Source organism: Anomaloglossus baeobatrachus, chromosome 1 (assembly GCF_048569485.1).
Source record: "Anomaloglossus baeobatrachus isolate aAnoBae1 chromosome 1, aAnoBae1.hap1, whole genome shotgun sequence".
In the NCBI taxonomy this organism is placed as follows: Eukaryota; Metazoa; Chordata; class Amphibia; order Anura; family Aromobatidae; genus Anomaloglossus; species Anomaloglossus baeobatrachus.
Window position 1 is genome coordinate 702,339,488 of NC_134353.1, and position 27,954 is coordinate 702,367,441.

Sequence of the window (27,954 nt, forward strand, 5' to 3'; positions counted from 1 at the left end):
CTTGTTGCTTCTTCAAGAGTTTGAACAGCACATCTTGAAACCCCAGTCGGCTTTGAAATCTTTGCCAGGGAGGGACCTTGCTTTATTGTTGCCTTGTGATCTTGCCATTGGATTATGTTGTATGTCGTGAAACTGTCATTTTAACACCATCTTTCTTCATCACTCCGAATTAGTCAAACTTTGCTGCAAAGGGAATGGGTCAGCAGGTTTTTGCTATGCAATATGAGGGCAGCATAATGTAAGGGTTAAAACACCGAATTCAGAGATGTCCTTTTATGAGGCTGTGTGCTGTTGTTTCCACTTAATTAAGGTTTTCTCACCAGGAGATGATTACTGTTTGAACTACATGGCTGTGAGCAGTTGAGTGACCACACACCCTCCTCTGATCAGCATCTCACGATCAATATACAATGTACACTCTAAGCTCAGGTCTTAGCAGGGTTAGCTTTCTGAGCTCTGCTGCAGCTAAGGGTACCGTCTCACTAAACGACGTACCAGCGATTCCGACCACGATACGACCTGGTCAGGATCGCTGGTGCGTCGCTACATGGTTGCTGGGGAGATGTCAATCAGGCAGACCTCACCAGCGACTCTCCGCTTGGTAACCAGGGTAAATATCAGGTAACTAAGCAAAGAGCTTTGCTTGATTATCCGATATTTACCTTTTGGTTACCAGCGTATACCGCTTAGCGCTGGCTCCCTGCACACGTAGCCAGAGTAAATATAGGGTAACTAAGCAAAGCGCTAGATCGCTGAAGAGGTCACTGATAAGTCCCAAAACCTGTGACTCAGCAGCGATCTTGCTATGTGAGAAGTACCCCTAAGAACTGATGGTTTACAGTGTGCAGCAGTTGTAACAGTGATGCATTGTTAGGATCTGGGTCGCTTTTCATAAATCATGCTGTGCTTAAATGAGGCAGCAAAAACCTGCTGACCGATTCGCTTCAATCCTCTTACGCTGGTTTCACATCGGCGGTTTTCTGCCGCACTGTCAGATCCGACACAAGTACAGTACAGTTCACAGGCAGTGCGGCAAGCCCCGGTCACATGCTGTCACATACTCCGGTCACATGACCGCATGTGCCCGGAGCTTGCCAATGAACCGTATTGAACTATACTACACTTATGCTGGATCTGGCAGTGCGGCAGGAAAATGCTGGTGTGAAACCAGCCTTAGGCTATGTACGCACTAGAAAAGTGATTTTTTTTCTCAAGAAAATTTCTTGAGAAACTTCTGGGAGTTGAAGATTACCGCACCTGCGGTAAAAAAAACGCACCAAAACCGCGGGAAAAAACGCATGAGATTTTGCCGCGGTTTTTTTGCAGGTTGGTCTCTGCGTTTTTTTTATGCTGAACTGCAATAAATAATATAGATAATAGATGATCGACAGATGATAGATAGATAGATGAGAAAGACATATGTCCCACCCTCCTGCATATTCTAAGCTGGCACCCTTTAGTGACTTTCATGTGGCGCTAAAGGGTACCTAGCCTTGTATTTAGCCAAAAATAAATTAAATTTAAAAAAAAAAAAAAATGACGTGAGGTCCCCCCAACTTTTGTAGCAAGCCAGGGTAAAGCAGATGGCTGCAGACCACAGCTGGCAGCTTCACCTTGGCTGGTAATCCAAAACAGAGGGCACCCCATGCTGTTATTTTACATTAAATAAATAATTTAAAACAAAAAAACGTGGGGTCCCCCCACAAATTTGATCACCAGCCAAGGTAAAGCGGACAGCTGGGGTTTAATATTCTCAGACTAGGGAGGTCCACTGTTATTGGACACTCCCCAGCGTAAAAATAGCAGGCTGCAGCCGCCCCAGAAGTGGCGCATCCATTAGACGTGCCAATCCTGGCGCTTCGCCCCAACTCATCCCGTTGTCCTGGTGCGGTGGCAAATGGGGTAATATATGGGCTTGATGCCAGATGTGTAATGTCACCTGCCATCAAGCCCTGGGGTTAGTGATGTCACGCGTCTATCAGATACCCGACATCACTAACCCAGTCAGTAAGAAATAAAAAAAAATAGACAACAAAAAGTTTTATTTGAAAAAAACACTCCCCATATTCCCTCTTTCACCAATTTATTGACAAGAACAATAAAATCCGGGTCCGACGTAATCCAACAAGGGGGGGATCCCACGACGATCCATATTATAGTTACTGTCCCAGTCAATTAAGAACAAAGTTCCCCATTGGCTGGGAGAGTAATGCAGTGACCTGAGCTAACATCAATAGGTCATCCCAGGTCACTGCAGGGGATGCCGAGCGCTGCCATCAGGAGGTTAGATGAGATCATTACCTGCTGTGATTATCTCCTGCAGTCCTGCCATCAGCGCTGTCACTGCCTTCTATGCCCGCCGCGTTCTCAGCAGTATCGCGAGAGCCCGTGACGTCACCACCAGTGACCAGTCTCAGGCCGCGGGCATAGACTGCAGTGACAGCGGTGACGTTAGGAGGCAGGAGATCGTCACAGCAGGTAATGATCTCACCTCCTGACAGCAGCGCCCGTCATCACCGCGGCTGCACGCACTGCTGTGTGTCAGTGTCTGCCTGCGCTGCAGGGTGACAAGCTACTGACACTGCATGGCAGGCAGCCGCGGGGCCGGAGCGGGACACAGACTGCACGGGCACCTGGAGGTCACACGGAGGTGCTTCTGTGCGGCGTCCAGGGAGTGTGACGTCTGTGTTTACTCTGCTCCGCTTCCTCTTCTGTCATAATGACATCACTCCCTGCAAAACCGCAGGCAGCGATGAGCATTACCGCAGGTAAATCGGGGGTATACCGCACATCATTTGCTACCTGCGGTATACCCCCGGAATTTCGCGATTACAGTGAATGGAGTGAAATACCGGGGGTATACCGCAGGTACCTGCGGAAAAGAAGTGATATGCACACTTTCTCAAGAAATTTTCTCAAGAAAAGCTTCACAAAGAATTTTCTTGAGAAAAAAACGCAGTGTGCGCACAGCTATTTTTTTTCCCCATAGGTTTTGCTGGGATAGGTCTGCAGAAAGATTTCAAACATTTCTCAAGAAATTCCCACAGCAAAACCGTGGGTAAATCCGCGGGTAAAAACGCCTAGTGCGCACATAGGCTTAGGGTATGTGCGCACTAGGCGTTTTTTTTCACGCTGCATTTTTATGTGCGTTTTTTTTCTCAAACGTACCCGTGGCAAAAATGCATGCGTTTTCACCGTGTTTTGGTGCGTTTTTTTGCTGCGTTTTTGATCACTGCATTTTTAATCAGTGAACAATGCCATTAAAGATTGTTGATGGAAAAAAAAAAAGGTCTGATGTTATTTCCTTTTTCAATATGTTCTTCATTGTATGCAGGAGAGCAGACAGCATCTGCAGAACTACAAGGTTCAGCATCCTCCATCCAGGACTGTATGCAGGAGTTTTTTGCCCAAAAAAGACATGGGCTTTGCTATATTTTTGTATGCTAGCCAGGTACAGCAGGCAGGTACGGGCTGCCCTCAGCTGCCTATTTGTACCCGTCTGGCAATCAAAAATATAGGGAAGCCCTTTTTTTTTTTTTTTTTCATGAATTTCAAGAAATAATTAAAAAAAAAATTGACATAGGCTTCGCCCAATTTTTGAGTCCAGCCAGGTACAACTAGGCAGCTGGGGATTGGAATCCGCTGTGCAGAGTGCCCAAGCTTTCTGGGCACCCCCGCTGTGAATTGCTGTCCGCAGCCCACCAGAAAATGGCGCTTTCATAGAAGCGCCATCTTCTGGCACTGTATCCAACTCTTCCAGCTGCCCTGATGCCGGGTAGCTCGCTGGGTAATAATGGGGTTAGGGCTAGCTGTATATTGTCAGCTGGCCCTAAGCCCGAAATTCATGGTGTCACGCCAATATTAGACATGGCCACCATGAATTTCTAGTAAAGATTAAAAAAAACACAACGCACAGAAAAATATTTTTATTAGAAATAAAACACAACACAATTAGTGACTCCATCTTTATTGAAATAAAGAATCCCCCTCCACAGTAATCCTGGGTCAAGGGTCCCGCGCTGTCCAATCCGGATCCAATATCATCTGATCGGTTTGCTGGAAGGTCTCCTGACGGCAGGATCAGCTGATAAGTTAAGCCGGCCGGGCGCTAAAAAGCCGGCAACACCATCTGACGCGTCAGGTGACCGTATCAGGTGATCAGCGCCAGGTCCTGCAGGCATCGTACGTGCCCGGGGAGACTGCACACGGGCGGAGCGGTGGTACCGGGAGAGGACCTGGGAGCGGACATGGCACCGGGAGTCTGCAGACAGGTGAGTATTACATTTTTTCTACTGTTCACTTTTGTTTTCGCCGCTGCCTCCACCTCCCGCCCAGACATGACTCCGCACGGGAGCGGACATGGCACCGGGCGGGTTGTGGAAGCAGCGGTGACTGTACCGGGAGGATTCACGCTTCTGTGTTTACCAACAGAAGTAATCCTCTTCCTGTACACGTCACTTTACTGCCCACCCCTTGCGTTTATAGCTGCGCAACTATATGCGTTTTTCATTGCGCTTTTTGAACATCTCATTGAACTCAATGGGTGCAAAACGCAGTGAAAAACGCAGAAATAATTGACATGCTGCGTTTTTGTGGTCACCACAAAAACGCAGCTACAAAAAAACGCTGTGTGCAGACAGCAAAAATGAAAACTCATAGACATTGCTGGGGAAGCAATGTCACTGCATTTTCAGCGCAAAAACGCCGCTAAAAACACAGCAAAAACGCCTAGTGCGCACAAGGCCTTATACAGCAGTTTCTTTTTATAACTGAGTTTTAACCTAGATAAGAAAATGATTAGCATTATCTCCTGTTTGGCAATATTGGCTGCTCATGCACCTGACTATAATCCTGTAACTTTCTTGAGTATGTGCAAGTGTATCTAGAAGAATTGAGATGTTTTGCAGGCAAAGGATGGTCACACTAAATAGTGTATTTGGTTTACATTTCTGCTTGGTTTTATTTTAGCATTTTGTTAATTGGTATATATAAATTGATTGACAGATTTTTATTTTTTTTTTTTCTCTCCATGTGCCTAAAAGCTTTGCATAGCACTTTTTTAATTAGTGATGTAAAAACCTGAAAAAAACAGTCAAGTTTGGAGAATACATTCCCTTTAATAAATTAGAGATGGGAGAATCGATTCACAGAACTCCAGTCCATTAGACAGGTCTGTACTCTTACCTCCTGGAGCTCCCAGCTCCTCTTTTGATTAGTCAGGCCAGCTGTGTGTTTGTGTGTTTTTGTGTGTGTGTGTGTTTGTGTGTGTGTGTGACGCCACACCACAATGATTACAATGCACCAGCGCAGGGCAATCGAGTCCCATTAATGGATTGTTCCATCTCTAGTCGTAGATCATTGATGACTAGAGCTGAGTGGACCCATGGATGTTTGGATTCACCTGGTTTGGATGGAGATTAGTTAAAAATTCAGTTTGGGACCCAATCTTGACACCGAATTACATATATGTCAACGAAGACCCAAGCTTGTGTGCTGTAAAAAAAAAAAAAAAAAAGTCGTAAGGGCTAGGGGGCTAATCAAAATGGGGGTAAGTGCCCTGCAAACAAATTTTGATAAGTGGTAGATAAAACGACGTGAGCACCTGCCTATTTTTGATAACCAGTGTGGTTATGTAGACAACTGAGGGGTGCAGCTGTCAGCTTTACCTTGGCTTGTTAAAAATAGAGGCAACCCCAACCCAGTTTTTTATTTGTTTTTTGTTTTTAAATTATTTACATAAATTTAAAAAAAAAATATAAACTGTGTGACCACCGCCCTATTTAAGATAACCAGCCAAGGTAAATTAGACAGCTCGGAGGTGGCATTATCAAGCTGGGAAGACCCATGTGTTTTTTTTGTTTTTTTTTAACCCTTCCCAGCCTGCAAATACCAACCCCTAGCCAACCCAGAAATGGCACATCCATTAGATGCGCCAATTTTAGTGCTTTGCCTGGCTCTTCCCTATGTTCCCTGGTGCTGTGGGAATCGGAGTAATTTGTGTTGATGCCAGCTGTCAATTCACAGCTGACATCATGTCCAGGGGTTAGTAATGTATAGGCATCTATGAGGAACCCCTATTCCAAACCCAGTAAGTGTACAGTTTTAAAAAAATAAGTTTGTGGTGGGAGTCTTTTAGTTAAAAAAAAAAAAAAAAAAAAAAGACTCCTACCACACTCCACTTCTGAAGCCCACCAACTCTGCCGAAATGAGCCTTGCACATGCTTGAGCTGTCCAAGAGCTGCAATGATGCCGGCTTGTGACGATTATCACACTCACAGGGGCATGATAATATGGAAAGCTTGCCGACTCGTATGGGGAACTAATGGCCAATCAACAAGTCAAGGCCCTAATTAGCATAGGAACAGCCCAGTTTAAAAATGTTTTTTTTTTTTTTTTTTTGTATTTAAACCAATGATTTTATTAAATTGCATTATGCAGGGCTGGTTAGGCAGGGAATTTAGTCATACACATGTGAAGGCTACTGGATTGGAGGGCATAAGGGACCAGACAGGTTTCCTTTTAAAGGGGTGGTCTGACACCTAAAATATATTTTCTAACTATCTATCTGTATTATACAATTGCCTGCACGTCTCCCCTTTCTATCTAATCTGGTGACGTCACAGGAGACTGGAGCTGCAGTGTTCATCATCCATTTTGGAACAGTATGTCACTAGGGAAAGCGCAGTGGTTATTTACTAGTTTCTTGCATTGCTGCCCTCGGAGGATGTCCTGGATGATGGGTGATGAACTCATCTCCCTGCGAGCCACTTCCATTGCTTGTCGGTTGTGCTAGATGCAGTGAGTGACACCAGTGCTGCCCACAGTCCTCAAACAAAGCTTCATCAGTGCTGGTGTCACTTTCAGCTTCTTGCACCACCCTCAAATGAAGCATCTATAAGGGGGCGGTGCTAGACGTAGTGAGCGACACCAGCTGCGCCCCCTGATGATACTGTTTCTAGCATTGCCCTCAAACAAAACTAGTGACACCAGCACTGTTGACTCTTCTTTTGAGGATGGTGCTAGAGGCTCTACAGTGGTGCATGTCGACGCTACACCAACCCCAGCTACGGCGTCCATCAGCCAAGATCCAGGACATCCTCAGAGGGCGGCAATGCAGGAAACTACTAAAGATCTGCAGTGCTGCCCCGGTGATGTCCTGTTCCAGGAGGGGTTATGGAGTAAAGAATAAAGGTAGAGTAGAGTAAAGCTAGTTACAAAAGTGGTTGGGGGGTAAAGATAGATGGAAAATACATTTTAGGTGTTGAATTACCCCTTTAAGTGCAATGGGCGGGAGAATGCATTTAACAAAACTTTGTAAGTATACTAAAACCCTGAAACCTGTGCGCTCAGGAGGGCACGGAAGTGCACATATGGGAGGAGAGCACTGATCTGTGTGTGATTTCCTGGTTGATGTTAGACATCAGATGTAAATCAGCTATTGATCAACTGGAAGGAGGCACCAAAAATGTTAATGACTCGAGGAAGCTGAGTTTTAGGCCGGAGCCACACGAGAGACTACTGCAATCCTCGCATGACACTTGACTTACGCTGGCAGCACAGTGGGAGCCGGGTGTCACTGCAACTGAGGTCCAATCGTGTAATCGGACCACAGCTGCGGGGGGCGGGCCGGCGCTGAGGAGGGGGGGCCAGTGCTGAGGAGGGGAGGGAGGGATTTATCAGGTGTACCTGGAGTGCAGTGTGATTATTTTATTTATTTATTTATTCCTTTTCTCGCACCATAGACTTAAATGGGTGAAAGAGAGAGAGTCTCACATTAGACCCGTAGCATGCTGCGACTTTTCTCTGTCCGATTAGGGCTGAGAAAATAATCGCTCATGGGTGCTGGCACATAGGCTAATGTTGGTCTGAGTGGAATGCGATGTTTTATCGTATTTTACTCGCTCTGATTTTCATGCCGTGTGTCTTAGGCCTTAGGGTACAAGTTCACTTGCAATTTTCACGGGCGAGTGCAATCCGATAAAACATCAGACTGCACTCACCAGTGTCCTTCTGCTATTTTTTTCCTCTGCTCTAATCGTGCTGAGGATCAAATCGCAGCATGCTGCGTAGATCGCACCAGACGTGCATAGCAAGTCTATGGGTGCGAGAAAAATATTGCATGACATACGCATGTCACACGGCTGCTAGGTAAGAAAATCCTACGCACTCTCATGTCATACGGATGCTAGGCGAGAAAAAAAAGCTCACTCGCAAGAAATGCGCAAGACCGTATGCATGACACTCGTCTCACATTTTTGGACGAGTATCGGAGTGATTATTCGTACACAAGTAGAACTGTGCACTTGAATGCATTCTCCCACCCCACCCCATGGCACACACCGATTTCCCCCCCCCAACCCCCCTCAAAAAAAAAACAAAACGTGGATCTCACAAGATGCAGGCTGTGTATTAACAACATTAAGGTACTAATGAGTTAATCATTTACTGTGATACATGCACATGTAAAATATAACCTATTGGGGTGGTGGGTCTTAATTTATTGACAGTCTCTTTTTAAAAATGTGGTTTGCTCTCAGAATTCTTCATTTTTCACATCTCTGCTCAGTCTAGATTTTTGTCTGGTAATCAGGAAAGTATAGAAAGTTCCCACTGAGAGCACGAGCTGTGTTAATGCACAGTAAGAAATGCTCCCATCTGTTTGCACTTCACTACGTACCAGGAATGGGTCGTCCCTTTTCCCTTTGTCCTGGACAAGGAGTGTTCGGCTTCACACTATGGACTTGTTTTACATGAGCAGAATTTTTCATTGTCTTGTACATTTGCGATAGTCAGTTGCTGATATGATGATTGCCTGTAGTGTGCTCTATTACTAATCTGCGGTAATCTTCTGGCACATTTCCAGGCCAATTAGTAGTGAGGCTGCAGGATCCTACATGGCTGTCTGAAGAGTACAGTCTAGTAACCAGCCTGCACTGAATACATGGAAGATGATTGTTCTGTAAATAAAGCATACTATTTGTATCAGAGTTGTCTGGTAAAGACGGTGGTGGTTTTTCTTTTTTTTTTTTTCTTTGTCTTTGCTTTTTTTTTTTTTTTTAAGCATCTTGTACCAGGGGTGTACCGGACATAGTGGCAGCTCACGTAGCCGCTAAGGGGACTGTTAGACAGAAGGGCCCACTGTTAAATGGCATCTGACACCCCCCCCTTCCCTCTTCAGTCATCCTATGACCATTTCAACAGCACCTGTATCACTGAGATGCAGATACAGTTGAAAACAATCAGTCTTGGACAGGACCACCAGAAGATTCTTTGGTGGGCCTGAAGTCAGGAGAAGTATCATAACCGTAAAACAGTCCATGACACTCTGCGATGTACATGTGTGATATTTCAGCGCCATTACAAGTTTTGAGAAAGGCGCAGTGTGGGGGGCTTTGTTTGGATAATCTTTCTTCCTGTTCAGAGGGCACAGCAATGCAAACCCCCTGTTAATCTCCCTAATGATTGGCAGAGAGCTCATGACGCATTCTGTGTGCGCACGCTGCATTTTTTTCTCACATCTATCCTTATGTCAGCAAAGTCCATGAGAATTATGAAGTGCTGACTGCAGTTAGCATTTTTTTTTTTTTTTTTTTTGCAGATTTGGCGCAGGAAAAAACCAAACCGCAGCATGTCCATTCTTCGTGCCGTCTTCCCTGCTTTTTTCAGCCCTTCCACCTGATTGACTTCATTATGAAAAATGCATGGCACAAAGAAGCACCTTGATTTTTGTTGTGTTTTTCGGACACAAAATACTTTTTTGGAGCAGAAAATTTCTGCACTGAATACTCAGCATGCGTAGCCTTCGAGTACTTTTCACTGACCTCCATGATCAGTATAGGGCAGCAGGAGAAGCTGAACACCAAATGTAAAATGTATCTACCGTAGCTTCCCATCATGGAGGGGGCTCATTGCTGCAAATGTGTCTTCTATTTCCTATTGGTCTCTTCTGACTTTCTTCCACATGCTAGCTGTGTCCCCTACATGGCTTTTTGCAAACTGCACATGAGATTTCTTATGGCTTGCGGTAACTATTGCTTTCTTCTTGACATGTTTCCATAAAAGCCAGATTTGTAGAGTATGGCCATGTTTTCGCGTTCAGTATTTGGTCAGTATTTTAGATCTGTATTTGTAAGTCAAAACCAGGAATGGGCAGAAAATACAGAAGTGGTGCCGTGTTTCTAATAAACTTTTCCTTTTGATTGTTCCACTCTTGATTTTGGCTTACAAATACTGATGGAATATACTGGCTAAACAATGAACATATTGAACATGGCCTAATAGTTGTTCTGTGGACAGATTTTCCCACCTGAGCTGTGGATCTCTGCAGCTTCTTCGGATTGACCATTGGCCTTTTGGTTATTTCTCTAATTGGCGCTTTCCTGGCTTGGGATGTAAGTTTAGTTTCATGGTCATGTCTTCATACTCCTTCCATTTTGGATGATGGATTGAACAGGGCTCTGTGTGATATTCAAATCTTTGGGCTATTTTTTGGTAACCTAACCTTGCTTTACTCTTTCCCACAACTTTATCCCTGACCTATCTAGTATTACCCTTGGTTTTCATGCTGCCATTTGATCCCTAATGTTCTCACAGAAACCTCCTGAGTAGAGCTGATCGAATGCCCCAAAAACTGGGACCAGCGGATCACTGACAGATTTAAAAATAAGTCCGATCTGCTCAGAGTTCCAAAATCCGGAGATCAAAAACGTCTGTGGCGGGAGATATGGGGGCAGGAGCGCGCGGTATACTCACCCAGGCTGTGTCATGGTGGCACACTCCTTCCAGGTCACACTTTTTCCTTTTGGAGCCGACAATTCAATATTCATTACTTTGCCCGCCCACCGGTGCGTGTAATTGGTTGCAGTTAATGCGCCCCCACCCTGAGTGGCAACGGGTCACCTGACTGCAACCAATCACATGCGGCAGGACAGGCAGTGGGCAGGGAAAGAAGTAAAAGTGGCTGCGTGTCAGTATCATGGTAAAAAAATAAACAAAACAATCGGCAGCACAAATATAGCCCGCCGCTGCTGTCCCAGCTGTCGGGCTGTATCTGTGCTGTGTATCCAATGCCCACAGTCACACATGCGAGGCTTTGCGAGTCCCTCACGTGTGATTCCGGCCTAAGGGACATTGCATGCGGCTTTTTTTTTTTATTTAAATGAATAATATCTCTCCCCCCCCCCCCCCCCCCCAATTTTCATCCTCAGCCAGAACGCCGGCTGGGGGCTGGTATTCTCAGCCCGCAGCCGCCCGGTATTGCCGCATCTATTAGATGTGACAATCCCGGTGCGATACCGGCTCTTCCCGATGGCGTGATGCAGTGCCAGTCGGGGTAATGAGAGGTTAATAGCAGTGCACAGCTGCTACTAAGCTGTAGGCTGTGATGGCACAGGCATCTATGAGATACCTGCATCGTGAACCTTTTAAATTTAAAGTAAATAAACAAGACACAGAGAAAAATCTTCATTTGGAATAAAATACAAACCTCTCCTCCTTCACCACTTTATTAACCCCCAATACAGCCCTCCAGGTCCGACGTAATCCACAGGAGGTCCCACGCCACTTCAACTCTGCTACATCTGAATATCACAGAGAGAGGCCATGGAGAACGACCGCTCTCTGTGAGCTCCAAAGAATGAATGCGCTGTGCAATGAGCGGTGACGTCACTCAGGTAATTGCGGTCATAGCTTGAGGTTCCCACGGTCCTTCACCTGTGATCGTAGATGACCTGACCTCAGGTGGAGGTCAGAGTTCAGACCTGCATCTCCTAGCAGAACATCGCAAATTTGAGATGCAAGTTTGGTGCTGAAATTATTACACCATATTCCTGGATCCAATTTACAACTCCTGGCAAAAACACTGTTTTGATGCATTTTTTTTGCCGTGGGGTTTTTGGTGTTTTTTTTTTTTTGCCAGGAGGTGCACATTTGGTGCTGAAATCGTCTGCCCCAGATTTCAGCATTTAATTTCCACCTGTGCTGGCAGATTTTTTTTTTTTTTTTTTTCTTCCTCACTTTAGGGCCAAGGGATGCAAATTTGGTGCTGAAATTTTTACACCATATTCCTACATCCAATCTACACCTCATGGCAAGAAACAGTTTTGCCCCTTTTTTTTTTATGTGATTTTTTTTTTTTTTGCCAGGAGGTGCACATTTGGTGCTGAAATCGTCTAGAAACACATGCACGCTCCTGTCAGACTCGTGCGGGTCTGCCAGGCATGACATCACCCGGCACAGCCTGCCGTTCTCTGAATATGAGCGTGCATGTACCTAGAAACACATGCACGCTCCTGTCAGAAGTGTGCGGCTGTGCTGTGTTGTCAGACTCGTGGGAGTCCCTCGCAAGTGTGACTGCGGCTTAAGAAAATTGCATGCGGCTTTTTTAAATTTTTTTTTTTTTTTATTTAAAAAAAAAAGAAAGACGTGCGAGCTCCCCAAATTTTCATCTCCAGCCATGATAATGGCGGCTGGGGGCTGGTATATTCCAGCCCACAGCCACCCGCTATATTGCGGCATCTGTTAGATGTGACAATCCCGGTACATTACCGGCCCTTCCTGTCGCCCTGGTATGGTGGCAATCTGGGTAATGAGAGGTTAATAGCAGCGCACAGCTGCTACTTAACCCTAGGTTTGTGATGGCACAGGCGTCTATCAGATACCTGCATCACAAACCTGTAAATGGCAACAGTAAATAAACACACACAGAAAAATCCTTTATTTGGAATATATTATCAAACACACATCCTCTTTCACCACTTTATTAACCCCCAACACAGCCCTCCAGGTCTGGTGTAATCCACACGAGATCCCACCATGACATCCAGCTCTGCTACATGTCAGAGCAAACAGCCGTAGAGAAGGCTGCCAGCTTTGAGTGTAGCCTATAACTGAGCCGCGATGAGCGATGACTGTCACAGGTTGGGGGTGCTTCTGCCTGGAACCAATCACAAATGAGAGGACAGCCGGTGGGCGGGTAAAACACGGAAAGCTGTGTGTATGCAATTATACAGTACAGAAAGTAAATGCGTGACCCGGAAGCAGTGTGCCGCCATGACAGTCTCGGTAAGTATGAAACGCTCTCACTTATTTCTTCTTTTCTTTAGGCTGGTTTCACACTACGTCTTTTTAACATCCGTTAAAAACGTTTTTTTAACGGAAGTACGGATCCTGTGCAAATCCGTTTTCACTGCAATGCATTTTCAATGGACTCGCGTCCACCTGCGTTTGCATGCGTTTGCGTCCGTTAGACGCAGGATCCGTCCTTTTGCGTTATTTTGACATGTTTCAAAAACGCAACATGTAGCGTTTTTTTGCTTTGTCAAAATAACGCATCTCACAGGATCCTTCACATTGCGCCGCGAGCTGCAATGCATTTCAATGAGTGCTGGATCCTGCCTAGCAGAATGCGTTCAGTTGCGTTGTAACAGGATCCTGCTTTTGTACTGAGCATGCCCAGAAAGTACTGAGCATGCCCAGAACCAGTCTCCAGTGATCTGTCTATCTCTCTACTCCCTCCCTCACCCCCTCTCTCTCTATCTATGTCTTTCCCCCTTCCTCTCCTGTCTCTCTCTCCCCTGCCTGAGAGCTGCGGACACTCGTAACCAAGGTAAATATCGCGTAACCACTTCTTTTAGTTACCCGATGTTTACGTTGGTTACGTGTGCAGGCAGCCCTGCTCCTAGCAGCTGCAGACACTCGTAACCAACATAAATATCGGGTATCCAAGGCCGATGTTTACCTTGGTTACCAGCGTCTGCAGCTGTCAGAAGCCTCCTCCCAGTCTAGTTCCCCTCACTCCCGATCACATGACTCCAATGCCCGCCCCTAAATATCCAGTGCAGGATCCTGCAAAATAACATATGCGTTTGCATACGTTATTTGCTGTAAAAGCAGGATCCGTACTTCCGCTAAAAAAACGTTTTCAGCGGATGTTAAAAAGACGTAGTGTGAAACTAGCCTTATTTTTACTTTAATTGCCAAATCCGGATTGTGCGCCCGGGTCCGGCACCCTGATACCTTTTGAAACCGCGTGGATCCGGACTTTTATAGTCCAGATCCGCTCAGCCCTACTCCTGAGGTCTTCACAGAACAGCTGTGGTTATACTGAAAATAAATTGCACACAGATGGAATCAATTTATTAATTATATAACTTCTGGAGGCAATTTGTCACACAGGATTTTTATTTAGGGGTATCCGACTACAGAGACCTGAATACAAGTGCACATTAAAATTTCCTTATTTTTCAAGTCTTTAGAAAACCATGTATAATGTCCTTTTATACTTCACAAATACTTGCTACTTTGTTAGTATATGACCTAAAATCCCAATAAAATACATTTTAATTTTGTGAGTAACATTTTCCAGGGTATGAATACTTTTCCAAGCCATTGTATGTGTCATATATTAAATATGGTTTCAATTTCTATGGCCTGAGCGGCACAGGAAAAACAAATTAGAAGATATTAACCTGTTGGTACCGCTGTCCTGCTACACTACATGCGCTCTTTCCCTCCGTTTCCGATCAGTGTGGAGTGGAACGGGGTACCATGCTGCACATTTGGTGAAGTTGTAGTGGAATTAAACCATTCTGGGATTCTGTTTTTTTTTTTTTCTGTCCACGATAAAATAAGTGGGGATAAAGGGGGGCTTTACACGCAGCAATATCGCTAGCAATGTTGCTGGGGAAAGCACCCTCCCCCGTCATTTGTGCCTCACGGGCAAATTGCTGCCCGTGGCACACAAAATCGTTTGGAGCCGACACACGGACTTACCTGCCTAGCAACGTCACTGTTGCCGGCAGACCGCCTCCTTTCTAAGGGGGCGGTTCGTGCGGCGTCACAGCGGCGTCACTAAGCGGCCGCCCAATAGAAGCGGAGGGGCGGAGATGAGCTGCCGTAACATCCTGCCCACCTCCTTCCTTCCTCATTGCCGGCGGCCACAGGTAAGCTGCAGTTCGTCGTTCCTGCAGTGTCACACGTAGCGATGTGTGCTGCCTCGGGAAGACTAACAACATCCGTCCTGCAACAATCAACGATTTTTTGAAAATGAACGACGTGTCAACGATCAACGATAAGGTGAGTATTTTTGATCGTTAACGGCCGTTTGTTGGTGTCACACGCAACGACGTCGCTAACGAAGCCGGATGTGTGTCACTGAATCCGTGACCCCAGCGATTTATCGTTAGATGCGTCGTTGCGTGTAACGGGGCGTTTACACTCCTAACGCGCCACAGGCGACCCTCTTATCTGTCCTCCTGGGGTCAGTTAGGTCTCAGAAGAAGGGACTATTAAGATTTTGTGTGACTGCAGCCCGCACAGTTATAGTCAGGCATTGGAGGTCCTCACAGTCCCCAACCCTGGAGGAGTGGTACGGGGAGATGAGCAGCCTTTATAAGATGGACGACCTGACCGCAGAATTTAATGGCACTACAGACAAATTCCTACAAATATGAAGCCCCTGGAGCCTGTTTTTGGGCTTTCCGGCACTTTTCATCCTTATTCCCTAACTCCTGAGGGTTCCTCCCTTTGCATCGACCCTCTCCTCCCGGATCTTTCTCCTTGAGGCTATGTGCGCTCTGCACCGCACCGAAAATGTGCGCTTCAGCTGAAAAGCTGCGTTCTGAAGCGCATGGTGCCGGCAGATTCGTGCGCTCTGCATGCTGCCTCTCCCTATAGACTGCATGCAGAACGCACGAAAGAAGTGACATGTCACTTCTTAGAACGCAGCGATTCGGCAAGCAGCCGAATCGCTGCGTTCTAACATACCACGTGCGCACGGCCCCTGCACAATCTCCATAGATTGTGCAGGGGACGCAGGACGCATGTAGTTACGCTGCGGTGCAGAATGCAGCGTAACTGCATGTAATACGCACACGTGCGCACATACCCTGATTGTGTTCTCTCGAGGGGGGTTATGAGATGAGGAGGGAAGGCGAGGCAGTATGTATGTGCAATTGGAGTGAGGGGGTTCTTTTGTTTTTTGTTTTTTTTTTTGTGTGTTTTTTGTTTTGTTTTTGTTTTGTCTTCTGCCCTCTTTCTATCCCATTTTCCTTCTTCTCTTCTTTCCTTTCATTCCCTTCCTATATTTTTCCTGTTTATCTATAAAAGTATTGCAGGAATTGGTAAATGATTTCTTTCTCAAAAATGTGTAGAGGATTTGGTTCTAGATAACTGTTGTTCTTTAGCCGTTGGGAGGGTACTCTTACTTTTCAAGAATTTTTGGCTACGCTGTGGATGTTTTGACATGTTATGTTTGTATGGACACTTTTGTTGTTCTCTTAAAACTTTTAATAAGAGATTAAACATAAATGTGGTTTCAAGTTACAATGACCCATATGGTTAGACATGGTCCCCCTCCACCTTTCCGCTATACGGCTGGGGGAGTGATTTGTCATACTTGCATGTTGCATTTTTAACGTCACAGATTGTAATCCACTAGTGGCGAAAAAAGTTGTTGTTTTTGTTTGTTTGGTTTTTTTTTTTCTTTTGACAAACAAAACTCCACCCACATGGATTTTCAAAGGCTCCATGAAACCACGTTGTCCTGAAGCTTCAACTCCCAGACACAACAGAAAACTGGTTATGGGAAGATTAAGTGGAAACTGGTGTGCGCTACATATAGAAGGACTTTTTTTTTTTTTTTTTTTTTTTTTTAAAATGTTCAGTCCCATCCTACTTTTCCTCCTCTTTTTAAGTAAATTATAAAATACAGTGGGGGAAATAAGTATTTGATCCCTTGCTGATTTTGTGACAAAGACATGAACAGGCTGTAATTTTAAGGGTAGGTTTTGTTTTTTTTTATTCAACTTTTTTTTTTTTTAATCAACTTTTTTTTTTTTGAAAAAAGATTTTAAACAAGTTTTACAATAAATCAGAAACAGACATGGAAAGAAGACATTTCCCAGGTATGCCGTTAGATACATTATGCAATACACAGATGTAATATCGGGTAGAAAAAAAGGGGGGGGGAAATCCCCCAGCTCACTTCGGCCTTGGAAAGGGGAAAGGAATCAACACCACTTATTCGGGCTCAAATCTGAAACGTATTTACAAAATCATCCCACAGAGACCATATCTTTACAAATCCATCCATTGTGTTGGGGAGCTGGGCCGTCAATCTCTCCATATTTCCCACGTCTTTTATCCTAGCATAAAGATCTGAGATTGACGGTGGTGCTTCCCTCTTCCAGAATAATATTAGACATTTGGCAGCGGTGAGAATATGCAGGAGAAGCTTTAATTCAGATTTGCTTAAAGACGAAGGGAGAGCGTTTAGTAAATATATTACCGGATACGTACTCAGATTTCTATTTACCAATCTACCCATCAGGGACTCGACCTCCTCCCAAAAACCACCGATAGCTGGGCATGTCCAGAATATATGATATAAAGAAGCTCCCCCATGTCCACATCTCCAACATTCATCTGGATAGGAACGGTTGAACTTGTGCAAAAGCTCTGGAGTGTGATACCATGTCATAAGGACTTTGATTTGGTTCTCCTTATAGAGTGCTGACTGAGGACCGAAATGTCCTAGTCCATATCACCGACCAGAGTGCTTCTGATATAGGTCGACCGATCCAGCCCTCCCATCTCTTCATATATGTGTGCTTTACTATCTCTAAAGTGTTCCCTCTTGACAATATGTTGTAGATGGCTGAAATCAAACCCTTGGTTGAAGTGCACCCCGAGCAGAGGGCCTCAAAAGTTGAGGGACGACATGACGCCATCTGCCCTCTAATGGTCGAGAAGAAATGCGCTATCTGTTGGTATGAGAAATGGAGGTAGAGAGGTAATCTGTACTGGTGTCGTAGGTCTGAGAATGTCTTTAATTTTAAGGTGACTGGGTTAACAATGTCACGGAAACAGTACAAGCCCGCCTTTGCCCATTGCCCCACCACCCCCGGGCTCATGCCCTGTGTCAAGTGTGGAGTGAACAGGAAGGGAGTGAGTAGGGAAGACTGCGTTGATAGTTGGAACTTTATCCTGCACTGCCGCCACAGCTCCCTTATAAATGCCATTGGGCCTAAAAGACCTCTCGAATGAGTTTCACTAGGGCGGCCCCAGATTAGAGAGCTTGGGTGGAAAGGTGCCATCCAGAGCTTCTCAATCTCCGTCCATTTATTATATGCTGGCAGGGTTGTCCAAGAGGCCAGAGTACGTAAATGAAAGGCATAATAATAGAGTATAAGATTTGGCACGACAGACCCCCTCTTGAACGTGGTGCGCACAAGACTGAGTCTGGGATGCGATGCCTCCCCGAGTGCCAGATGAATTGCATAAGCATTGACTGGACTCTTTTTCAACACCCCCATAGGGACTCGTACCGGGAGTGTTTCGAACAGGTACAGAAATTTCGGGATTATTGACATTTTAATTCTGGCTATTTTGCCTAGAAAAGAGATCTGCAGGGAAGACAATTTCTTTAGGCTATTTTCAACGTCTCGGATCAAGGGTGGGAAATTTGTCTGATATATTGTTTTGTAGCTGGGGGTTATTTTAACCCCTAAGTATCGTAGAAAGTCCGAACGCCAGGAATACTTAAAATTTTGCTTAAGGGACCGCACTTTACCTTCCGGGATGTTAATGGGTAATGCCTCCGTTTTATCTGAGTTAAGTTTATATCCCGAGAACCTCGCATACTGGGCTAAGACTGCATGCAGATTTGGCAGTGAGACAACAGGGTTAGTCAGGGACAACAAAACATCGTCCGCAAATAAAGCCACCTTAAAGGATTTTTCCCGAACTTTGACCCCCATAATATCTGGGTTAAGCCGAATTTGAGCTGCCAGCGGTTCAATGCTAAGGACATATAAAAGAGGGGACAGTGGGCATCCCTGCCTCGTTCCATTTCTGATAGGGAGGGATTCTGAGTGAGCGTGAGGGAGGCGAATTGTTGCTGCCGGACACGAGTATAAGCCTCTTAATGCCGAGACAAATGGCCCCGACAGTCCAAAATGGCCCAACACAGAAAACATGAAGGACCAGTCCAGCCTGTCAAAGGCCTTCTCCGTGTCCAGGCTTAGAAGCAAAGCCTCCCCTCCCTCCCTGTTCGCCACCTCCACCAAGTCCAGAATCCTACGTGTGTTATCTCCTGCCTGACGGTAGCGAACGAACCCAACCTGGTCTTTATGGACCAAGTACGGGAGCCAATTATTTAGACGTTCAGCTAAAAGTTTAGTAAATATCTTGAGGTCCGAATTTAAGAGGCTAATCGGGCGGTAGCTCGCACACTCCATCGGGTCCTTACCGGCTTTGGGAATAATAGTTATATAGGAATGTAGGAATGTATTTGGAATGTCTACACCCTCCATGAACAGATTGAAGAGGTGTGTTAGGTGAGGAGACAGCTCCTCTACAAAAGTCTTGTAGTATAGGTAAGTGAACCCATCAGGACCCGGGGCTTTATGACCTGGCAGGTCTTTGATCACTTGTTGTATCTCATCTGGGGATATTTTCCGATTGAGTTCTTCCACTGCCTCTTGGGATAACTTTGGGAGGTGACAGGTGGCCAAGTAATCATTCACTATTTTTGCTCTGTCTGGTTGGGACATTGGAAATGGCGAGGGGATAGAGTATAATGATGTGTAGTAAGCTTGAAACAATTGGGCCATTTTTGTGGGGTCATATTGAGGGATACCCAAAGTGTCCTTTATCGCGCTAGGGGCAGTAGCCATCGTTTGGTCTCTAAGCTTTCTGGCTAACATCGTGTGCGGTTTATTCCCATATTCATAATATTTCTGGCGGGAGTACCGGAGAAGTTTTTCTACGTGACCCTGCGTAATCTCTTATAATTTAGATCTCAGGTCTATCACTTTTTTCAGGCGAATCCTAGAGGGACGGGTACAGAGCTGTTCCTCTGCTGCACGTAGATCCTTTTCATATTGCTGTTGAGAATCCTTTTTAGTCCTAGAGGAGAGGGCTATGCACTCCCCCCTAATAACTGCCTTGTGGGCTTCCCATATCAGCGGGAAGGATGGAGGTGACAGTTTTCCGTAAAATAATTCTGTATGGCCCGTCGGAGGAATTCTCTAGAGGAAATGTTAGTTAATAAAGATTCATTAAGTCTCCAGGGGGTTCTCTTTAAAGGGGCAGTTGTGAGGTTCAGAAATATCGATACGGGGGCATGGTCCGACCAGGTGATGCTACCCATCTGTGCCTGCTGAAGTGCTCTAAGTGTGGGGATATTGCCAAAGAAGTAGTCTATTCGACTATGTGAGTTGTGCGGATGTGAGAAGAAGGTGTATTGTCTTGCTGTTGGGTTGTCTATTCTCCAGAGGTCATACAATTGGTGTTTACGGATCAGCCTGCGGAAACCAACAGATAATTGTGATGGTCTATGTTGACTTACAGGATGTGAGAGTGCATGCATTTTATCAGCATTCTCCGAGAACACCATGTTAAAATCCCCTCCTACAATGTGTATGGCCCCACGATCTGCTGAAAGACGCGCCAAGACAGATGAAACAAATTTAAGCTGATTGACGTTAGGAGCATATAGGTTACAGAAGATTATCCGTTTCCTATTCAAAGTTCCCTTGACAATCAGATAGCGGCCTAACGGATCTGCCTCACACTTGCTCACTTGAAATGGGCAAGTGCGGGAAATCAATATGGCCACCCCTGCTCTCTTCTTTGAGTTAGTGGCTGAAAAGGATTGAGGAAACCAATGGCGGGCAAAGCTAAAAGACCCTTTGTTTGTAAAGTGTGTTTCTTGCAGGAACACTACTGCCGCCCTTGACTTCCGCATCTCCTGGAGGATCAGCCTCCTCTTCACATCAGAATTCAACCCCTTAACATTAAGACTCATAATCTTCGCCATCTCATAACCTCTAGATGTGCTTGTGTGGAGGCTAATATCTGAGACTTTCGTTTAGTGTGCGTGGCAGGTGATCCCCCTGAACCCCTATGTGATATAGCAGATATAATTTGATAAGTTGCATACCTGTGGATCTTATCAAGACCTAAAATAACAAGTTCAAACATAACTATGTTCAACTATAAAAAAAGGAACTTTCCGTTATGAGATAAGTATACGGCAGTCGAAACTAACCGCCCACTATCCCAATACCAGAGCCGACTTATATTTACTCAGAGTAGAGAGTATTACACTGGATATAACCTGCACTATAAACTAGAGTGCGAAAAAATTTAGTACGACTCTGCCAGTGGGCAGGTGGCAAAACTCCATAAGTCTGGCACACTGGCCCCAATCCCCCCCCCCCCCCCCCCCCCGGGATCATCTAAAACGGAGAAATCACAAAGAAATGGAGAACTATATAGGTAAACCCATTAGGACGAAGTAACTTCTACAGGTAACCATAAGTTCACATGAGAGCTTAGTCAAGTAGGTTCTTCATCCCTCGAACTCTTGGAGCGTCGTTTGCGCGACGTAGTTGCCGGTTGCCAGGTCTGAGGAAGTGGCGGCATCTGCTGGGGTATACTCCAATCTGGCAAATCTGGATGAGGAAGGTCAAAGGCCCGGCAAAAAGGCTCAAGATCAGCGGGGGCCTAAAGGCAGGCCTGCGTCTCTCCTCGCCGTGCAGTGAGGCTAAACGGAAACCCCCATCTGTAGAGAATGTTATTATCCTTCAAAGACGAGAGTAGTGGGCGGAGGGCCTTCCTCTGTTGGAGTGTTAACCACGAAAGATCTTGGAATAACTGGATTTTGGTACCTCGGTACATCACTTGTTTTGGCGGTCGTGCTTTAAACATTAATTCTTCTTTAAGTTGAAAGTCAGTGATATGGCAGATAATATCCCTTGGGTTCCCTTTCAGATTTTTAGGGCGTAAAGCCCTATGCGCTCTATCTATGGGAATTGGATGGTCAGAAGGTTGCTGCAGAAGTGAGTTGAATATAGTCTGCAAAATTGTTATGACGTCCTCCTTTGCTTGGGACTCGGGTACGCCTCTGACCCTTATATTATGGCGTCTGCCTCTGTTGTCCAGATCCTCAATATGACGCTGCAGCTCCCTTATGAGGTCAGCCTGAGAGGAGGTTTGGGACTGGAGGTGACGGATGGTTGTTCTAGCTTCCGTATGGTCATTTTCCAGCTGGTTTATTCTTTTAGAGATGGAAATGACATCCTGCCGGACTGCTGCTATTTCAGATCTACAGGCATGTTTAACCTCAGAAATGAGTGTTTGAAAGTCCTTCTTGGTAGGGAGCTGTTGGACATGTTCCCACCACTCAGCAGGCATGCACACAGGTTGTGTGATGGAAAGGCTGGCCCCTGCCCTCTCCTGGGCCCTCTGCCTGGTGTTATCTACCCCTGGATGATCGGAGGGGGACCAGGGGCTCCGAAGTCCTGGGCCCTTTATTACTTTGTGGGGTCTTTGGGGCCCAGGGATGAGAGTCTCATTATGCAGCATTGGTGGTTCCAGTGGAAAAGACAGGGAGTCACTAGCCGGCACTGTATCACTGTCCCATGGTGGTCTAGGGACTCCAGCACTCTGCATGGCCTCATATGTGCCCCCTAAAGCCTCCTCGCTGCCTCCTGCCATATCCTCCATTCCCTCACATCTTCTGCCCTCCGGTCCCTGCTCCTCTACGCCCCACTCTGTGCCACTCACTGCACGCAGTGTGGCGTCCACGTGGGCCGCGGGGCTCCAGCCGCCGCCACGCTCCAGCACCTCCAGAGGGGGGAGGGGCGGCATTATCTCCGCCGTCCTCACTTGGCTCCCAGGGCTCGTTTCTAGGGAGAGCGGCGGTCGCTCACCTGACCTTGGAGATCGGGAGTACTCCGGGTCGTCCGGCTCACCGCTTCCACGCTCCTGCTGGGCCCCAGGTGAGTCCCCGCGCGTCTTCCCCACCGCCGCCATTTTGACCGCGATGGGAGCCTCCATCCCGCCGGCGCTCACTGGATCCCGCTCTGCCATCCCTCTGCCCCCTGCAGCACGTACCGGCAGTCCCCGTACCGTCTCCTCTGCTGCTGCTGTCGGGCGAGGGGAGAGATGCTGAGTCACCTCTCCGGCTCGGGCCTCCTCTTGCTCCTGCTCGCCGGGCGGCTCCCTTGTTATTTCAAATCTGTTTTATTATTAAGTTTATAAATCAAGCATACATCTTGAACATTTATAAAGATTATAATACATAAACAGTGATCTCTCAGTTTCGGAATGACAGAAATAACATCACATTGTAGATTTCATTGGAACTCTATAAGCTATCCTTATGCTAACACTCCATGGCAAACCATACACTAGAAATCAGAGTTCCAGCTAAACATGTCTTCCTGATAATTGACAAGACCACTCTCAGCATAAAACCATCCCCTTTTAAGTTATTGAATAAACATTTAAGAAAAAGTAGAAAACTAGAAAAAAAAAAAAAGAACAGATATAAGCTTAGAAAAGAAGGAATCAAATAGAGTGAAGAAAGTAGGGTAAAGAGGGGGTGGGGGAAAAAAGTGTGTGGGGAGAGGGGAAGACAAGGTATGTCACCATTTCTCATCCCAAATAACCTGCCAGACTCACCGTGAACTCAGGAGACTCCATGAACGTAATCCACGGTCCCCACACTGTGATAAATTTTTCCGTGAGCCCATTAAGTTCAGCTGTGAGTTCCTCCATTCTCTGGAGGTTTGCCATCTCCTCTACCCAGTCAGCTAACGTGGGGCATCTAGTCTGTTTCCAGTATCTGGGAATAATTATACGGGCTGCCGCTAAACAAAATCGCAGCAGGTCCCTCTTTTGTGACTTGAATGAACCAGGGAGGATAGAGAGGAGGGCCACCTGGGGAGATCTCTCCACCTCACCCCCACTCATCTTTTTATACAGAGAAAACACTGAGTCCCAGAATGGTTGCAATTTAGCACAGCTCCACCATATATGTAACATAGACCCTTTTTCTGTACCACATCTCCAGCACATGTCGGACACTGAGGGAAAGATAGCATGCAATTTGGTCGGGTATTGGTACCACCTTGTGAGAATTTTATAGTTTTTCTCTTGGGCGGCACAAGCCAGAGAAAGTTTGTGGGTCCACAGAAACGCCCTGCTCCATCTGTCCTCCGAAATGTCCTCTCCCAGTTCCTCTCCCCATCTATAGACAAATTTGGGTTTGTCCGACATGTCTCTCTGGTTCAGCATTTTATAAATAAGAGAGATGACATGCCCAGGTGACGAACCCTGCAAGAACAATTTCTCAAATGGAGTAGGGGGGGTCCTCAACTTCCTCTCCCTGTCCTGGTTGGATAGAAACGATTTCAGCTGCATATATTCTATCCAGGAAACCTCTCTCCCTGTGGCCCGTAGAGATGCATAAGGGGGCAGGGTATTTCCCTGGAGCACATGAAAAAAACGAGTTTCCTCCACCCGAGTATATCCCAGAAATTTATTGGAATGAAGCCCCGGAGGGAACTCCTGGTTGCCAAAGAGGGGGGTAAGTGGACCCCTCCCCTGTGAGAGAGAACCCCTCTTAACCTCACCGTCCCACGTCCCCATCACTGTCCAAATAAACTCCATTCCCTTCTCTATCTGTGACCTACTCTCCTTTCCCATCCATGAGAGGAAGTGCAAAGGGACTCCCAATCCGTCCTGTTCGATCGCGACCCATTGTTTCGAGTTCCTATGGAAGTGCCAATCCATTATCCTCGTTAGAATAGTTGCCCTGTAGTATAACTGGAAATTTGGGAGCCCTGCCCCTCCATTATTTTTGTGTCTGGTAAGAGTTTTTATGCTTGTCCGAGGTCTCCTATTCCCCCAAACGAACCTTGACAAAGCCGTCCGAATTTTGGAAAAGTAACTCCCCGGCAGCTGAATAGGTACCGTTTGGAACAAGAAAAGAAACCTAGGAAGAACATCCATTTTAATAGCGTTGATACGCCCAAACCACGATAGTCTTTTTTTGTCGTACTTCTTTAAATCCCTAATTGTCCTCTCTAACAGGGGCAGAAAATTATGATGCATAATTTTTGTTGGATCCCGAGGTACAACTACCCCCAGATATTTTATAGCTGACGGTTGCCACTTAAAGGGAAAATTTTGGGTTGTACAGGCTAGATCTTCCGCCGACAGGGTCACATTCATAGCCTCTGATTTAGAGAAGTTCACTTTAAAATTACTTAAGTTACCAAACTCCTCGAACTCTTTGAGCAAAGACGGGAAGGATATGTGTGGCTGGGAAATAAACATGAGAAGGTCGTCAGCAAATAAAGCTAACTTGCGATTCCCTCCCCCGGCCTCTATCCCATGGATACTAGCATTATTTCTTATGGCGACCGCTAGATGCTCCATGACAATGACGTAGAGCAGAGGTGACAATGGACATCCTTGCCTTGTTCCATTGTGGACCTGAAACGATGACGACAGAAACCCATTCGTCCTAACTTTTGCTGAGGGTCTCGAATAAAGGGACGCAATCCTATCTAAAAATTTTTTGCCCAAACCCACCTGCTTTAGAGCGGCCATCATGAAATTCCAACTGACCCGGTCAAAGGCCTTCTCCGCCTCCACTGAGAGTAAACACATGGGAAGAGAATGAGCCCTCGACCGGGTCATCAGGAGGAACAGTTTGTTGGTATTGTCACGCGCCTCCCGACCTTGTACGAACCCCACTTGATCTGTGTGTATTATCCCGGGCAAGGAAGGAGCAAGTCTGTTGGCTAAGGCTTTGGAAAAACGTTTTAGGTCTAGATTGATCAGTGAAATGGGTCTGTAATTTGTAACTAACATGTGATCCTTCCCCGGTTTGGGGATAACACATATATGGGCTTCGAGAGATTGCGCCACCCATTGGGAATTTTCTGAGATGGAATTAAATACTTTAGTCAAGAACGGGGATAGCTGAGTTTGGAATATTTTATAAAATTTAGGGGTGAACCCATCTGGACCCGGACTTTTGCCTGAGGGAGATTCTTTAATGATAGATGCCACTTCTGCTTCTGTAAAGTCCGTCTCTAAATTTTCAACCTCAGCACTTGGTATAACCGGTAGGGCCGTTCTGGATACGTAGTCGTTTATTTTATTTTCTAATGCGTCATGTGGCATGTCTCCAAATTTGCCCTTTATGTTATATAGGTCTCTATAATACTTTTGGAACTGTTCCGCGATGAGAGTTGGGTTCTGAGTCGAAGAGCCGTCTGCTTGTTTAATCATGGGAATGTGGCTGGGGTCTCCCCTAGGATGTAGGATCCTAGCTAGTGGTCTACCACATTTATCTGCATACTCATAGAGGAATCTTTTTATTCTAGTCCTATGTCGCTCATACTGTCGGTCGAGAATCGATTTAAGCTCCTCTCTATTTTTGACTAGCTCCGCCAGTGTCAAAGGTGATAATGTCTTCTTATGGGCCCTTTCCAGATCTGAAATATTCTGAAGTAGGGACAAAATGGTTTGGGCTCTCTCTCTCTTAAGCCTAGCCCCATGTTTGATCAAAACCCCTCTCAACACACATTTAAGTGCCTCCCACTGCACGGGAAGGGCTGTGGGGTCTTCTGAGTGTATTTCTAAAAATTCATCAATCGTGTTCTGTAGATCCTTCATGCACCCCTGATCCCCAAGCAGACTATCGTTCAGCCGCCAAGACCACGGCCTCCCTGCCCCATCTGGGATAGTAAGGCTCAGGAATATAGGAGCGTGGTGAGACCAGGATATACTGCCTATAGAGGCCTGTATCTGCCAAGTCAGAGCCTTTTGGCTCACAAGAAACAGGTCTATGCGGCTGTACGAGGAGTGAGCCGGGGAGAAGTATGTGTAGTCACGCTCCACTGGGTGTAACGTTCTCCACACATCTACCAATCGAAGCTCTTGTATTGAGCGTTTAACTTTTGTTAGCTTTCTGAGAGAGAGAAAATTGTGTCCCGAAGTTGTATCTACCTTAGGGTCCAAAGTGAAGTTTAAATCGCCACCCACGATCACGGTCCCTTCTGCGAATTCATCCAATGATGACAGGAGAGAGGAGCAGGACGTCGCCGGATCTCTGTTTGGTAAATACCAATTGACAATGGTAAAGATAGATGAATTAACATTAATTTTCAGAAAAATGAATCTTCCCTCAGTGTCCACTCTCGTGTCCAGAACCGTGTGCACCAGGGCTTTATGGATGCCTATAGACACCCCTTTTGATTTTGACTCTGGGTTGGTGCTATGGACCCATTTGGTGTAATATCTGTCTTTAAAGTTAGGGAGGTGACCAGTTTTGAAATGTGTTTCCTGAATCAATAATATATGGACTCGTTTCTTATGCATGTCAAAGAATACCTGAGACCGTTTTTGCGGGACATTGAGGCCTCTCACATTCAATGAGCCAAAGGTAATCTGCGTCATTCTGAGGAGGAGGAACGGTGAGGAACCGGGAAGATGGGGATGGGAAGAGAGGTGTGGGTGGAGAGAATAGAGAAGGTTAGGAGAGGGGGAGAGAAAAAAAAAAGGAGGGGGGGGGTAGAAGGATTAAGTATATGAAGGAAACTACAAACAAAGAGAGAGTACCGTAGGCAAAAAGGTCAAAGCACCTCTTGCCTGTAGGGTCGTAACGTGACCCTTATACTTGGTCAAATAGACTAGAGGTAAATGCAGAAAAATAAGAATCTCTATATACCAGGGATGTTAATCCTACGCCACTACCCTGTGGCGTGTTATCCCAATCAGGGAGGGAACTTTCCACAAAGGAGCCCCCTGCCCTGGACTAAAAAACAGCTTTTAACTATATATATTTTGATTTGCAACTAAAGCTCTGTATAAAGAAGGGAGAAGGGGCTTTGAGAGGGTATTGCACCTTATAATGTTGAGGGGCGCCCCCCATTACACCCAGGATGGAAGGAGGGAACCCCCCACCCCCCTGTCCAGGGCGATACAATAACCCCACAACGCGAAATTCCCATCAGGACCAGAGGATAGACTCCATCGTACTGTGATCCTATAACCAAAAACATACTAGAACAATTTAATCCACCATTCTCTTATACATCAGACCGGCCTCCCTCCTCTTTCTCTATGAGAGCCACGCATCCGATCACC

The 27,954-nt window shown here is 46.0% G+C and overlaps 1 protein-coding gene across 6 annotated transcripts in view; it reads left to right on the forward strand.

Annotated features, from left to right (window-relative positions):
• The window catches only part of ARVCF (ARVCF delta catenin family member), a 330,276-nt gene that overhangs the window by 194,832 nt on the left and 107,490 nt on the right, over positions 1–27,954 (forward strand). The gene's annotated exons all lie outside the window — the stretch shown is intronic.